Source organism: Cryptomeria japonica, chromosome 4, assembly GCF_030272615.1.
Source record: "Cryptomeria japonica chromosome 4, Sugi_1.0, whole genome shotgun sequence".
NCBI lineage: Eukaryota > Viridiplantae > Streptophyta > Pinopsida > Cupressales > Cupressaceae > Cryptomeria > Cryptomeria japonica.
In genome coordinates this window covers 264,719,361-264,733,670 of record NC_081408.1, presented here as the reverse complement: position 1 = coordinate 264,733,670, position 14,310 = coordinate 264,719,361, and positions in this window count along the sequence as shown.

The window sequence follows — 14,310 nt, the reverse complement described above, 5'->3', positions numbered from 1 at the left end:
CTATCATTCTTATCGATCAATTGGCCTCTTTTCTGGATGTTTCTGGCCAATTCCTTGAGGGGGCATGCATATGTCATTGTCATTATCTAGGGCATTTTCATTATTGTTCTTTGAAACAACGCTTGAAATCGCATTGTCTCAAAGAGGGGCAAAATGTAGATGTCTAAAACTGGTCAACGCTTGCGGAGTCGTATTTTAACATTGGTGCATTGCCTTATTTTAGGTTTTTTTGCGTCGCATTAACATTTCTTCTATGTTGCGTACTTGGTCTTTATCATTTGCAAGCATTGAGTCCTTCTTCCACATTCTTCATTTGTCTCGCTTTCGAATTAGGTCTTGTCGATAGCAATTTTCAGTCATGATTCGTCATCGATCCTTGTCCTCTTTTCAATCTTGTCATTTTGCGATCAATTTGTCATCGATCGTCGTCCTTCTCAATCATGTCAATTTGGATCAATTAGTCATTGTTCCTCATCAATTGGCGCATTTATCAATCAAATCATTTATCAGCATTGGTCTTTTATCAAGTCAGAATCATGATCAAATCGAATCGATATCAATTATCTTTTGTCAAGACCTAATTGTCATTCTTGCATTTTCTAATTCATCTTCTAGGGTTTCATGATTTATTCATTTAACCTTGTTTGTCATTTCTTCCTCTAGGTTAAATAATTTATTTATTTATCCTAAGTCTTCTTATCACAATTAAATGTTTATTTAATCGGCTAACTAATTCTTCCCTCTTTGTGAATTAATTAATAAATGAAAAATTGTTAATTAATTCACTTAATTCCTAATTTCCTCATTTTCTAAATTTCTTAATTCCTAATTTCCTCAATTTTCTAATTTCCTAATTTCTAATTCAATTCTATCCTATATTTCTCCTAATTTCATGGGAATGACATTTCAAGTTGTCATAATTTGTCATAATTGACAATCAATCAATTTTGACATAGAAATTTGTCATAATTTTGTCATAATTGACAATCAATCAATTTTGCATAGAAAGTGCAAATTTGTCATAATTTGTCATGTTTGTCATTCTTGATTTGAAATTTCCATTCAAATCAAATTCATGTTAATTTTGTCTTTTCTCCAATTTGTCTATAAATTGGATGAATTTCTTCAATCAAGGTCCCTGATCCTTGATCGAATCAATCACGCTTCGAGTATTCTTGCACTACTATCTTGTCTACTTGCTTTCACATCATGCTTATGCACTAGTAGGTGAGATCCACAAACAAAGCTATTTGGAGAAGAAAGAAGGACAATGGAGCCACATGAAGGAGACATTCAAGTCTGCATTTGGTTTGCTTAGTTTTCAATCTTGCATGTCTTTTTTTCCTGTTTTCATTGAGTGTAATTAGGATTGGTCATTGCAATTGAGTTTTCGTCATTGAACTAGGCTAATAATTTACATTGCTTTGGTGATTTCTGATTCCTATCTATAGTTACACTCAAAATCAGACAAATTGGTCTTAAATAAGGTATTCATTTTTTGAGATCAAACATTACCAACCATCACATCAAATAATTAAAGAAAAGGCACAAAGCAATATGACTCTAGTTGGTCTTTATCTTTTATCATTTGGTGACAGGTCATGTTCCTATGCTACTCAAGGATTTCTACAAGTGAGTAGAGGAACATACCAACATAGGTCATGTTGGTACTAGAGTGAACGTACCAACACAGGTCATGTATGGGTAGCTATAGTGAATGTACCAACGACACAAACACCCAAAGTACTCAAGGATGCTTGTTGTTTGTGGTGTGGACCAATGAAGGTATGGGGAAATGGTACTTTGGGTGTCTATGTTGGTATGTTCATTTGGCAAGTATCCCATGCAAAAATAAAAGTCAAGGATAAATATGCTTGTGACTATCACACATACCTCGACCCTTAGTGCTACAACTAGAATGAAAGGTTCACTCCTTATCCGCAACGTGTTTGTTTCTACAATGAGATATCTTTACACCTTGGTTCTTTATACCCTAGTATGCAAAGCTCCATTTTTACATAATAAGGCTCAATGATAAATATATTTCACTATGAATAAAGGCTCACAAGTTCGTTGATTTATCATTTCCAATCTTTCCATTTCATTTTCTCATTTTATCATGTTGATTCTGTCTCAAGATCATTCTCTCATCAAGCATCTCTTCTTGAATCAATTCCATCATTCATCTAACGTATTCTTACATCAATTCTCTCTAATCTTTCATTTCTTCTAATTGTTGCTAACATTTCTTCTTGGTAAATTGAGTCTAGTGGTGAAAACAATATTCTGACAGATTTCAAAAAAAAAAAAAAAAATTCAGTTTCACATAGTTGCATTCATTTATTAAATTGCATTAGGATGCATCCATTTAAATTCATTAGCATTGACATTCATTATTATTTGCATTAATTCATATAGATCATTTTAATTGCGATGCATTATCTTGTATTGGTGTTAATAAGATTAGTGATTATATATATTCATTATTATAATATAGGTACATGTAATGCCCCTACCCTGGTCGGACTTGTAAAACCCGTTTGACCTTGATTGACTTCCTATGTGGCATTCTTGAATGGTAGGTTAACCGTGATGCAATGTGTAGTTTAGATAATATAATTAATCATGTATACCTATTATTGTGCTTTTGCATCGATTCTTGTGTAAATGTAATTTTTTCCTAACTCTTGTGATAAATCTTGAGCTAACGCCTTCATTGAATATGTATATGTATATGTATGCTTGCATGATTCATGGGTGCAGGAGATTGCAGGTACAACATTGCCTAGGGCGAGGTTCATCTCCTTCGAGGTTCGTAGGTTTGAGTAAACCTCCTCCATCCTCAAAATTCGGATTTGGGGGTCATAAAACTCTCGTCTTGCCTTAGCCATGGTCAGGTGAGCATTGTGTGTGGTTCATGGGGCTTTCTTTTCGTTGGGTTGCGTGTCGTGTGATTTGGTGGACTTCCTCAATTTGCATGCCTTGCGCGGGGTAAGTGGAGTTTGTTATCCTAAGTATTTAATTCAATTTAATGAGAGGATGTATGCATTTGTAGTTTGGAAATTTAAAATAGGTAGTTTCCTTTATATGATTAATCGTTAATTTAAAGAGATCGCTTTGATTATAATTGTAGCAAGCTTAAAGCATTTAAATTGAAATAATGTGTTCATTTACGCATTAGTAGTTGAGAAAACTAGAATAAATAGATTTCTTTCATGAGATTAGTCATTTATTAAAAAGGTCGCTTTATTATGTTATAGCGAGTTAATTTAATAGTTAATTTTAATAGTAATGAATTTAATGAGTTATGCGTTTTAGAAAGGAAAGATTTAAAGTCATTTGAGAAATAGAAATAAATTAATCATTTTTGCATTTTGGAAAAGAAAAGGGTAGATTTTATTATTTAAAGGAGATTATTCTTTTTACTTGTTAAGTTGATATAGTATAAAGGATTGATTTTTGGAAATTTAAATTAATTTAAATACCTAACCCTTGTTAATAGTTCAAAATATAAATGTTGGCTAAAGTAATATGGAGAAAATTAAAATTAGAATTAGATAAGAAATAGAAGCATTTTGATTTTAAATAAGAAAAGCGAATAAGATGTATTGAATAATGGAAATGAATGATTTCCATTTTTATTTTCTTTTATTTTAAAAATAAATGCCTAAATTTGAAATTGAAAATTAGGTCAAAAAAAGAGGGGTTTCTCATTTAACGTAGTTTTTGAAATATTTTTGGGGGTTCTTTCTTTTGGTGACCTGTTTTGGAAAAAAAAATGGAGATGGAGGAATTTTGGAGAAAATGGAGTTTTGCTTGAGTTGCAGGTGGAGCTCTCCTTCAAGTCTTGCTCGGAATGCATTATGAGGTAGGATTCCAACCTACCCTTTTATTTATTGTTGAATCAAAAAATAAAAAAATAAAAAAAAATTGTGTTTGAATGTTCTCCATGAAATGCTGGAAAAATAGAAATGATACTACCCATGAATGTTTTTAAGATTTAGTTTCAGTTTTGAGATTTGGGTTGTTCTTGGATTCAAGATTTGTTATCGATTTCTTGAACATATTGAAAGAAGAAAATCTTCCCCATTTTATTTCTTAAACATTCTGGAAAAAACAAAAAAGGAAGAGAAAAAAAACACAAAAAAAAAATGTATAAAACAAATGACTATGGCTGTGACTGTGTTTTGGTCTTTTTGTATCCATATTTTAAAAAAAATTGGACAGTTTTAAACTATGAATCTTCCAAAAATAAAGAAGAAACAAAAAAAATAAATATAAAAAAAAAAGAAACAAAAAAAATATATATATATTTTAGGGTTAGGGTTTGGCCGGCGGAGGAGCCGAAGCTCGGCTCATGCCGCCGCCCCCTCCCCCATTTCCTCCCTACGCCCGTGGCTTCGCAAGGAATCCCTGCATCCATTGTGGCCGCAGGGTAAAACCTGTGACCACAGTGTTCGCAGGGAAAACCCTGCGTCCACAGCGGCCTGCAGGGGAGTCCCTGTGCCACCGTTCGGCAGTGAGGGAGTTGGGGTTTCCGCACCTTCCGGGTTGGAAGGTGGGCCCCACAGTGCCCTCACTTTTATTTTAGTTTTTTTTTTTTTTTTTTAGTTTTTTTTATTACTTAAAAAAAAAAATGATATAATAAATTAAATTAATTAATTTTAATGGCAGCCCTTTTAAATATAGTTTTTCTTTGTTGATAATTTTTTTTTTATTAATATATATATTTTAGGTGAGGATTAATATATATATTAATAAAAATAAATAAAAATTAATATGAAATGCGTACGTTATTAAACGATATTTATATATATATATTTTTAAGGAAATTTATATAATATATCGAATAGTAATTAATAACTGGTGATCTTTAATTAATACGGTATTCAGAAAACACATAGTGATTCTATCTGAGCATTCTGAGAACTTAGAAATAGGAATCGAAAATGTTAAAGTATTTAAAGTTTGTCATGGGAATTTTGAAAACTCAACTGATATGCTAACAAGATCATCAGAAACTTAATAATGTGTCGATTGGAAGTTTGGAAGAAAATGATACCTTCTTTTAGTAAAATAAATAGTATGGTTATTTCTTCCCTGATGATGTGAAATAGATAATGGAGAAGATGGCAAGTTTATTTTATGTTTTTCGCTTGTGTTAAGTACTGGCAAGGCTTTGCTAGGTTTGTTTTGGACTCTGTCATCTGTTTACTTGTGTTGGTCATGGCTGGGTATGTCCCTAGATAGAGTAGTGTCCATCATTTGAACCTGTAATTGCTTGAAGTGTTCAGTTGGATCCGCTTCAAAATGAATCATTATGTAAATTCCGACCGAGGTGTCTATTGTATATTGGTTGTGTTCACCTAAGTGGCAAAGATGTAAAAGACATGTGATTATGTAAATTCCTAACTATATTAAATGCCAGAGGGGTCTTGTAGTTGAGCAGACCCGAAGATGTAGCCCCTTAGGGGTGAACTCCAAGATCATATCTGTGTTATGCGATGTTTTAGCTTCTTTTATTTCATACTATAAGTTATCATGTATGGTTGTATCTTGTATAAGTGTATGGTGGAAATTTAATGAATTTAAATCAAAGTGCATAAAATTATTCATCTTGATAAATGTATTAATCAGGTTCATTAAACATTGTAAGTATGATTATGGAAAAGAACTTGGTTTATGTTAATTAAAGGAAATAATGGTGGAAAGAATCTCATTAGGATGCCTTTATTGTTTTAGCTTGATATAAGTTGGTAATTTGAATGAATGTGAATGGGAAACAAAGTTAGAATTAATGTTATAAATTCTAAGTTGAAATTTAAAGGATGAACCTCATATGGGTATTTACCTTTTTATCTTAGTAAATGAATATCGTCATGTTAGTTATATGTCACTATACTGGATGAATTTATTTAGTTATTCATGTTTTAATCTTAACAATTAATCCTTACCGGATCAATTTTATAATTGGGTGAACTCAACTAGCTATCCATATTATAACACTAATAAATGAATTTCTTTATGATTAGCTAAAATTGAATTGAAAGGGAAGGATTCATTTAGTTGTTTATATCTTAATCCTAGCAAAATGTATCTCTTCATATTAACTTTATTTGACTAAAAAGAGTGACACACATTTAGTTAGTTATAATCTAATCCTAATGGAAGAACGTCGCTATGTACTTGTATTTTTAATCCTGAAAGAATGAATATCATCTTGCTGACTAAATTTTAATTAAAGGGATGAACTCATGTGGCCCTAGTACATTTTCACCTTAATGAATTGAGCACCATCTATTAGCATTAATTTAACTCCAATGAAAGAATGCTATGGCTACTTACACTTTATCCTCCATAAAAGGAGTACGACTCATTAGTTGGTGTTGCATAAAATCAAATGAAGGAACCTCGTTTTATTAATTGCAGTTTAATCCTAAATGAATGAATCTCATTGGGCATACTTTTAATATTAAAGGATGATGTCAATTATGGATGGATACCTTAAACCCAATGAATGAACTTCGTTATATTAAACGCTTTGAACCTTTTTGGAGGCCTCTAAATGAAATTATGAATTAAAGTGCATTGAATAAATAACCTCACAATGGCCTCCTAACCACCCAAAGTAGATGAAGGCTTCCTAAAATTCTAAGATGTCATATCATTGAATATATATATAATCATGTCTTATGCATTATCTCGCAATTAAGATATCCGGCTTATTGGATCAATTGACACGAGTTGAGTTAGGTGTAAGGTTACGTAATCGCGTTGGGAAACTCCTTAGGATCGTTTAGCCTTCCATTGGGTTATAAAAGTTCTTAGATAACTCCAAATTATCTTAATGTTGTAACTAGTCAGTAATACTCTTAACTATTATTATAAAAAAAAAATATTTACAGTCTATTTGAGTGTTTTTAACTTAAACCCTTAGGGGTTTCCTGGCGGGGCATTACACTTGGTATTAGAGCCCATTTTGTAACACTGGGATCTCTGGTTTCGCTGGTGCCCTTAGTTGGTGTGTGTGTTTCTACCATATGTTGTATGCTTGTCCTCCTTGAAGATAGGGTGTGATTGAACAAACCCTACTTGTGTGTAATGCGTGTGTTCACACCTTATTTACACCTTCTTGATGTGGGTGTTTTGGGAATGATTATAGGTGTTTTATTTGCTTATTTAGGTCTTGGTCTACGATTTCTCTTACTCTGAAAGGGAGTCATATGTACTTTCATTCTTGATTTGTTTTACTCTTTTGACTAATCCATCTGGGTTGGTTGGTAGTATCTTGAATCTAAAAGTACGAAATGTGCTTGTTTATGGTTTTGATCTTTCTTAATGATTGTCCACTTGAAAGACTAGTATGGCAAATGTTAATGCTTATTATGTAGTACATTGAGTGATTATGATTTGTCTTCTTCTCTCTCTCTAGTAAATTAAAAGGATTTGATATGGGTAATTATCTCTTATTTAAGTTTTCTTATTGCAAGAGAAAGGATGATATTTCTTGAGCCCTTGTGTGAGCCTCATAACGTTTTTGTGTTTTAGATTGTGAAAGGGGTTGGTTTGGGAGTTAATTTTTGGTTAATGATAGAAAATGGTATGCTTGCATTAAAGGGTTCTCCATGTGCTTGGTAGGAGTAATATAATTAAATTCCATCTTAAGTAAGGTGCACTAAAATGCGCATAGTGATTTTGTGAAAATTGCTTGATGTGAAAGGAATACCAAAAGAGGACATGTTGTAGTAGCTTCAGGAGTGTATTAATGTGCTCCTCGAAAGATTGTTTTATGTGCTTATTCAACTAGTGTGATTTAGGACCTATTAAGTGACACACCATTTAACTTGCTTTGGATATGGGTAATTATCTTATTATGTTTCAAAAAGAGTAAATGAAAGACTTGTTAATTTGTATGCATCAAACGTGTAATATCTAGTAGATAGCTCTTCATTTACCTTCTTGTCATATTATGAATTTTTCAATGTTAGATTTGATGTGATATTGTATTGTATTGTATTACGAATAGTAATTGTTCTCAAAAAGACTTGTATTACAAAAAAAAATTTGGTTGTCTTGAATTCTTGTTCGGAAAACTAGAACATTATAGTGCAACAATAATGATTAGAAATGTCATGTTAGGATGCTTTGGCACCTTCCAAAAAGATATCAAAATGAAAACCATGCAACTAAAATGATAGACTTATATCCGAGCATATGGTGTGATCTTGAAATTCTTGTGTATTTGTAGGCAATGGTTGATTTTCTAACTCTCTTCCTCCTCTTGCCTAAAATATAGGAATTGTTGTTTTTGAAATACTATTTAGAATGCAGTGGTTTAAAGGAAATTCTTATAATGCATACGAAATTGTATGTTTGCTTTCGGCTCCTAATTGAAAGGGGAAAGTTTTTCACCTTGGAAAAAGGAATTGCATAGTTAGTAATGTGAATGAAAATGCTTAAGGGAAATTGAGCAAGATATCAGAATGATGTTATTTCTTTGTGTAAATTTGAATTGTTGAGAATTTCAGTACGTGTATCTAGAGTAAACTTTATTTATTAATTCATGTGTAAAGCATAATTAAAACTTCCCTTAAGTATATGTTAGCATAATGTAAAGTACTCCCCATAAATGTGACTAAACCAGTAATGGTGCTATTCTGTGTGTGTTGTAAGAAACCCGTACTTGCTAGCTGTGCCCATGGGATGGTGAAGTAATCAACCATGGGGAATATGTTTGCTTATGAGTATGGGAAACCATACCTATCTATGTGAGGTTTCTTATTTGTTTCCTTACTGAGTGCCAACCCACGGGTTGTTGATAAGTCAGTATGTGAAGGGGTAGTAGTAGAAGTCACCATTCCTTGAATAGTATGAACATCGTATGAGTAATGTCGACGTGAAGCAACTTTAGCTTCCCTATTTTGAGGAAAAATATAGTTTTGTAATGAAACTATAACATAGGTGTACTCAATATTTCCCCTTGTGATGAACCGATTTACGAGGTTCATGTGTGCCAGCCTAATTCCTATCCTTTATTTTGAGCATATAGATGACAATTCTTGAGCATATGGATGGATTTTATTTGAGCATCTGTTGCCTTGTCTTCATGAGAGGCATGTTATTTTCTTACATGAGTTGCCAATTGACTAGTGTTGGTAGACTTGTGGGTAGACCTTAGCCATGTATACCTCTGGCTTACGGTGAGTATCCTGAGAGGAACATCGCTATGCGGAGTGTGACTGGTGCATGCCTTGTTCGCGGGGTACACTGCCATGCGGGATACGTCCATTGCGTGCCCAGTCCGCTTGGAGTATTTCCATGCCATGCTGAGACACGATGCGGGATGTAGTAGACATTTCCATGCGGCCTACCGATAGGTATAGGGTAGAGCCATGCCGCGTGACGACGTGATGCGGGGTGATGTTGAGGTGCACACTACCATGCCATGCAGATGTGTGACTTGGCCACACCACATGATGAGCTACTATGATAGCTAGATGATTGTCCCTTCCTTCCTCGTTGGTGGCTAGCTACTAGTCACGTAGTGATGTAATGTGCAATTATGATTTTCTTTTATTTATTTATTTATTTCCTTGTGGGCCAGCAATTTATTTTACTTTGACCTTGACAATTTAGCCATGATCTTGCAATCTTGATTTTACTTGATTTGATGTTGCAAATCCGGAAATTATTTTCTTGTCTTATTGTTGGAATTGACAATTATTATCTTTATTCTTTTGTACTTTGGTGGCTAAACCGGTTTATCCTTGTTGTTTTCGTATGCTGGTCTTGTGTTGCAATGTGAATTCCTCTCCAAGGACGTAGGAGATGGTCTTGGATGAGTGTATACGAGGAAGTAGACACATGGAACCTTGAGGATGGGGGTATGTGAGGCTATGAGACAGCTAGGATCCACTACCTACCTATGAGTGGTGACTATCTCTTGGAGGCTAAACACCTTACGCAACAACGGATATTCACGAGGGACTTGTATGGGAGGAAGCACCGCTATGGTGTACCCTAGCACCATCAAGCCCTTGAGTGAGATGTTGGATATTTGTTGATCATGTATTTGTTCCGAGAGCAGGCATAGAGATGTGGATCGTATATGTTACCTTTGACCGAGCATTAGACATGCTCACATGTGGCCTTTTGTGTTGTGCAAACCAATCTTGTAGATGGATATTATGTGTAATCATGGATTAAATGGTATTAACTTGTCACTATGTTATGGGACATAGTCATTGGAAAGGTTCTTGTATGTCTGAAAAGTGTAAACAATTGAGTTCTTACGTTGCTCTTATGTGTCGAAAGTTAACTTGGTTGTAGAAATTGATATTTGAAGCTAGTTCTATGCAATAAAGTTTAGCGAAAGAGATGAATTGGTGAAAGAAATTGACCTTGAGGGCATATTTTCTTGTCATGTTTGATAAATGGGTATGATAACTGTGTCTATATATTTTAAATTGCTTAAATTTGGTGTAATAAAAAGGGAAAAAGTCTCGTTTCTCTACTATGGTTGTGTGTAAATTCTAGAATATTCTAAGATGTGAATGATGTTAGATGCATTTTTGTTAATTGATGATGACACTTGTAGAGGATTTATGAATAATGTTCTATGATGATGACAAAATAGTTGGTTGTGCAAATTGATAATTGTTAATTGAGTTTAAGGGCTAATAAGTGTTGCAGGACTTCTGTTTAGCTTTGCGATTTTCAGGAGTAAGTCGGAGCCTAGGGGGGGAGAATGTAATGCCCCTACCCTGGTCAGACTTGTAAAACCCATTTGACCTTGGTTGACTTCCTATGTGACATTCTTGAATGGTAGGTTAACCGTGATGCAATGTGTAGTTTAGATAATATAAATAATCATGCATACCTATTATTATGCTTTTGCATCGATTCTTGTGTAAATGTAATTGTTTCCTAACTCTTGTGATAAATCTCGAGCTAACGCCTTCATTGAATATGTATATGTATATGTATGCTTGCATGATTCATGGGTGCAGGAGATTGCAGGTACAACACCGCCTAGGGCGAGGTTCATCTCCTTCGAGGTTCGTAGGTTTGAGTAAACCTCCTCCATCCTTAGAATTCGGATTTGGGGGTCATAAAACTCTCGTCTTGCCTTAGCCATGGTCAGGTGAGCATTGTGTGTGGTTGGTGGGGCTTTCTTTTTGTTGGGTTGCGTGTCGTGTGATTTGGTGGACTTCCTCGATTTGCGTGCCTTGCGCGAGGTAAGTGGAGTTTGTTATTTTAAGTATTTAATTCAATTTAATGAGAGGATATACGCATTTGTAGTTTGGAAATTTAAAATAGGTAGTTTCCTTTATATGATTAATCGTTAATTTAAAGAGATCGCTTTGATTATAATTGTAGCAAGCTTAAAGCATTTAAATTGAAATAATGTGTTCATTTACGCATTAGTAGTTGAGAAAACTAGAATAAATAGATTTCTTTCATGAGATTAGTCATTTATTAAAAAGGTCACTTTATTATGTTATAGCGAGTTAATTTAATAGTTAATTTTAATAATAATGAATTTAATGAGTTATGCGTTTTAGAAAGGAAAGATTTAAAGTCATTTGAGAAATAGAAATAAATTAATCATTTTTGCATTTTGGAAAAGAAAAGGGTAGATTTTATTATTTAAAGGAAATTATTCTTTTTACTTGTTAAGTTGATATAGTATAAAGGATTGATTTTTGGAAATTTAAATTAATTTAAATACCTAACCCTTGTTAATAGTTCAAAATATAAATGTTGGCTAAAGTAATATGGAGAAAATTAAAATTAGAATTAGATAAGAAATAGAAGCATTTTGATTTTAAATAAGAAAAGCGAATAAGATGTATTGAATACTGGAAATGAATGATTTCCATTTTTATTTTCTTTTATTTTAAAAATAAATGCCTAAATTCGAAATTGAAAATTAGGTCAAAAAAAGAGGGGTTTCTCATTTAACGTAGTTTTTGAAATAATTTTGGGGGTTCTTTCTTTTGGTGACCTGTTTTGGAAAAAAAAATGGAGATGGAGGAATTTTGGAGAAAATGGAGTTTTGCTTGAGTTGCAGGTGGAGCTCTCCTTCAAGTCTTGCCCGGAATGCATTATGAGGTAGGATTCCAACCTACCCTTTTATTTATTGTTGAATCAAAAAAAAAAAAAAAAAACAAATTTGTGTTTGAATGTTCTCCATGAAATGCTGGAAAAATAGAAATGATACTACCCATGAATGTTTTTAAGATTTAGTTTCAGTTTTGAGATTTGGGTTGTTCTTGGATTCAAGATTTGTTATGGATTTCTTGAACATATTGAAAGAAGAAAATCTTCCCCATTTTATTTCTTAAACATTCTTGAAAAAAAAAAGGAAGAGAAAAAAAAACACAAAAAAAAATGTATAAAACAAATGACTATGGCTGTGACTGTGTTTTGGTTTTTTTGTATCCATATTTAAAAAAAAATTGGACTTAGTTTTAAACTGTGAATCTTCCAAAAATAAAGAAGAAACAAAAAAAATAAATATAAAAAAAAAAGAAACAAAAAAAAAATATATATTTTGGGGTTAGGGTTTGGCGGGTGGAGGAGCCGAACCTCGGCTCGCGCCGCTGCCCCCTCCCCCATTTCCTCCCTACGCCCATGGCTTCGCAGGGAATCCCTGCGTCCACTGTGGCCGCAGGGTAAAACTTGCGACCACAATGTCCGCAGGGAAAACCCTGCATCCACGGCGGCCTGCAGGGGAGTCCCTGTACCACCGTTCGGCAGCGAGGGAGCTGGGGTTTCCGCACCTTCCGGGTTGGAAGGTGGGCCCCACAGTGCCCTCACTTTTATTTTAGTTTTTTTTTTTTTTTTTTTAGTTTTTTTTAATTACTTAAAAAAAAATGATATAATAAATTAAATTAATTAATTTTAATGGCAGCCCTTTTAAATATAGTTTTTCTTTGTTGATAATTATTTTTTAAAAAAATATATATATTTTAGGTGAAGATTAATATATATATTAATTAAAAAAAAAAAATTTAATATGAAATGCGTACGTTATTAAACAATATTTTTATATATATATTTTAAAGGAAATTTATATAATATATCGAATAGTAATTAATAACTGGTGATCTTTAATTAATACGATATTCAGAAAACACATAGTGATTCTATCTGAGCATTTTGAGAACTTAGAAATAGGAATCGAAAATGTTAAAGTATTTAAAGTTCGTCATGGGAATTTTGAAAACTCAATTGATATGCTAACAAGATCATCAGAAACTTAATAATGTGTCGATTGGAAGTTTGGAAGAAAATGATACCTTCTTTTAGTAAAATAAATAGTATAGTTATTTCTTCCTCGATGATGTGAAATAGATAATGGATAAGAAAATAAATAGTATAGTTATTTCTTACACTTTATCCTCCATAAAAGGAGTATGACTCATTAGTTGGTGTTGCATAAAATCAAATGAAGGAACCTTGTTTTATTAATTGTAGTTTAATCCTAAATGAATGAATCTCATTAGGCATACTTTTAATATTAAAGGATGATGTCAATTGTGGATGGATACCTTAAACCCAATGAATGAACTTCGTTATATTAAACGCTTTGAACCTTTTTGGAGGCCTCTAAATGAAATTATGAATTAAAGTGCATTGAATAAATAACCTCACAATGGCCTCCTAACCACCCAAAGTAGATGAAGGCTTCCTAAAATTCTAAGATGTCATATCATTGAATATATATATATAATCATGTCTTATGCATTATCTCGCAATTAAGATATCCGGCTTATTGGATCAATTGACGCGAGTTGAGTTAGGTGTAAGGTTACGTAATCGCATTGGGAAACTCCTTAGGATCGTTTAGCCTTCTGTTGTGTTATAAAAATTCTTAGATAACTCCAAATTATCTTAATGTTGTAACTAGTCAGTAATACTCTTAACTATTATTATAAAAAAAAAATATTTACACTCTATTTGAGTGTTTTTAACTTAAACCCTTAGGGGTTTCCTGGTGGGGCATTACAGTACATACATAACATTAGTTCATTTAGGTACTTGCATCATTTAATTGCATTTAATTATTTTCATATAGTACCATTTAATGAATTCATTTCCATTAGTTGCATACTTCATAAATCATACATCATTGTAGAGCTTAAGTAAAGACATGTAAATAAACCATAGGAAGCATCATAAAAGCATATACAATCATGCATCATATAAAACAAGCATATAGAACCACCGCCAAAACTGCATATCATATATATCTCAAAAATGATGATGTGTTAGAATACAATCAAAAGCCCAAAGGCTCATGTA